General features: G+C 32.2%; 1 long non-coding RNA gene across 1 annotated transcript; it reads left to right on the top strand.

The window, feature by feature from the left end:
* The first annotated feature begins 8 nt into the window (after nucleotides 1-8).
* LOC106944093 (uncharacterized) lies at nucleotides 9-1,839 on the top strand. The gene is made up of 2 exons (XR_001424109.1): nucleotides 9-392; nucleotides 424-1,839. It is a non-coding gene; the product is annotated as an uncharacterized LOC106944093 (long non-coding RNA).
* Nucleotides 1,840-3,074: the final 1,235 nt, after the last annotated feature.

Here is a 3,074-nt window from a genome sequence, read left to right as displayed (position 1 = left end):
AACGGACAGGGCACCCCTATGCCTCTTAGGCGGTGGATCGAAACCACAATGTCCCTCTTACAATTCTAATAAAGAACATGTAAAGAAATAAAATTGTTAAAGGATGTTAGAGTGTTAAATTTGGAGGAACATAAGTCAACCCTCCATGGCATGACTGTTTTGTTTTTTGTTTTTTTGTAGAAGAAAATATTTTTGCAGTTTTGTCAGAGCTTCATCATCTGTAATTACACATCAATCATAAAGTCGGACCATGACACTTTCTGGAACCAAATATTATTATTACCTTTATGTTGCTTGTTATTTATTTATTATTTCTTTTTGTTACCTCAGGTCAACGCCATGCCATAGAAGGGTAATGAACTATTAAAGAACAAAGTCTGAAATTTTTTTGTGTTAGTTTTTATATACATTTTGTAATCCAAGTTAAAAAGAATAAATGTTAAATTTTATGAAAATATAAAATGGGTGAAGTGTTAGGAGGATCTAATTGTCATCTTTAAAGTAAAAAAGTATTAAAATTATATTCACTAAGTTGTTAACCAAAATGTAAATTGAATAGAATTGTAGGATGATATTTCAAAACTTAATAAAATGCAAAAATGAATAAAGTGTTAGGTTAATATTTAAAATGAATAAAATGTAAAATGAATAAAAGGTAGATATTACTTAAAACTTAATAAAGTAAAATTAGAAATGTTAAGGTACTATCCTTTAAAGTCAATGAAGCAATAATGAGTAATGCGTAAAACAATGTGTTAGTTTTAAAAACCAAACTTATTGAAATTTCTATGTAATATTTAAAAGTTAATGAACTACAGAAAGGATGCAATGTTAAACGAAATGAAATGGTAAGAAAAGCTTAGAAGTCTGAGTATTGAAAGGACAGAACAATGAACACATTCATAAAACAGCAAACCAATGCAATAAATCAGGATCAAGGGCAGCACAGTCAAAATATACTGATATGAATGAACTGTGATGAGGAAACAAGTAAAAATGCTCTCTAAGTAAAATGCAATAATAGTAATAAAATCTAATCATATCAGTCTCTCTATAGCGAGACCTTTCTACGTCAAATCAGTTTCTGCGTGTGTCCAGATGTAGAGCCGGCGCAGCTCGATAGGAAACCCCAGGAGGCTTCAGTGTGGCGTTTCAGCTTTAACTCGGTCCACCAATCGTGGAAGGCGCCCACAGTCTCACACCCCGGCACACCCAGAAAGGATTGGACTTCATTCTGCAACAGAAAAAACACAACAAAAAGCAAAATCAATGGATTATATAAAGAACATTAAAGTGAATGAAAAAATGTTGTTTTGTCACTAGATACTAGTACTGCCCTTATACTATAGAAAGCTGGAGGTCCACGGTCGTCTTTAGGTTCTGGGAAAACATCTGATAGGCAGGTGGGGTTCTATTGGTACCGCTGCCCTTCTCTGTGTTGGAAGTGATGCACTGAACAGCCGAGGACCTCAGGCAGGGAACAGCAGCATCCACAGGTGATGAGGAGAGCAAGGAAGGTTCTTTAAGATTCTGCATCATCTGATTGTAAATATAATGTTCTTTTTTCTTTATTTAAAGGCTGCTCCTTGAAGCTGAAGATCAAGATTTTTTTTATTTTCATACTAAGCCAATAGAGCATCAATATATCAGTAACATCTGTTATTTCAGTTCTCCTCTTAATAATAGCAAAAGAAATGTTTAAAGTCAGTAACACCTTGTACATTTCAACCTTCAAAAATAACTTTGCTTGTTTTAAGTGTTGGCATATTCATAGGATCAGACAAAATCAGAAACCAAACAAAAAAATCAAGTAAAAGATCAGATTATGAAATAAATGTACAAAACTGCCCACAGTCACGTTTTATCAAAGAAATATCATTTGAAATGTATATAAGATTTATCCCTAATAGAAACTTTACCAGAAATCTTAAACCATACATAAATGTTTTGCTTTTGTTATTTTAATTAACTTCAATCAAATAGTCCTCATTTAACAAGAAGTAACCCTCTACACTAAAGGCTTGTAAAGTATCATCAATACTGTGAAAAGTTAATGATCCGTGCCAAATTAAGATCCCTTGTAATATATTCCATTCATGTAATGAAAGACAACTTTATTTTGTCTCAGACCAAAAACTGTAAATTATGATTATGAGAAATGTTTAGGCATTGGATCAACAATTACACATAGGACTAGATTCTTTTATATTCTGTCAATCTGTTGGGCCCACTTTAAGCGATTCCATAATTGCTAATTTGTAAATCCCAATTTAGACCAATTTCTATGTGAATCCTCATATTTTCTTTCCATTTTAAACCTTCAAAGAATGATTAGCCTGTTTTTTTACAAGAATAAAGTTAACCCTGTCACTCCATATTTAACTGACTTATTTTATTCTCATCATGATTTTAAATGTCATAAGTTCAACAATTTTAACCTTTGAACAATTTGTTCTCTGAAATCCTTCTATAGAATGTTTACTTAACTGAATTACCCTCCTTTGTAGTGTTTATCATATTTATCAATGTTTTTGGGGAGAAGTTTGATACAACTAGATTTATTAAATGATATAATGTTCAGGTTATTCCTTTCTGCATTACTTGGTTAAACAAATAATTTTGAATTATAGCAAGGGAGAAGCAGCAATCAAACAATTTAAACTCTATTTTGTAGAAATCTACTTGACACATGACATCATTGTTAATTTTAATGTATTCAGTTCAGAATATTCAGTACTACTTTAGAAACTCATTCAAATAGTTAAAACATTTGTGAATTTTTATTTAACCTCTTTTATATTTTGCTGAAGCCCAAAACTGAAACATTTCTCAATAGATTAGATTAACTCAGAATTTGCTTGAATAGAGTAAATAAATGCATCGCATGAGAAACTGTCCATCTGTGTGAAAATTTCCACAGCGTAGGGAGGTGCCATCAGGAAATGCAACAGTTAGTCCATCAGCGGAACACATCGCTGTAGCTCCCATTTTTATCAGTAAGTCTCTTCCTAATAGATTAACTGGAGTTGTGGGCGAACTCACGAAGGAGTGTTTCATGTGCTGATTACCCAATG

This window comes from Poecilia latipinna, unplaced genomic scaffold, assembly GCF_001443285.1.
Source record: "Poecilia latipinna isolate Pla-1442-1.1 unplaced genomic scaffold, P_latipinna-1.0 Scaffold6859, whole genome shotgun sequence".
In the NCBI taxonomy this organism is placed as follows: domain Eukaryota; kingdom Metazoa; phylum Chordata; class Actinopteri; order Cyprinodontiformes; family Poeciliidae; genus Poecilia; species Poecilia latipinna.
This window is presented reverse-complemented; position numbering and strand designations above follow the sequence as displayed.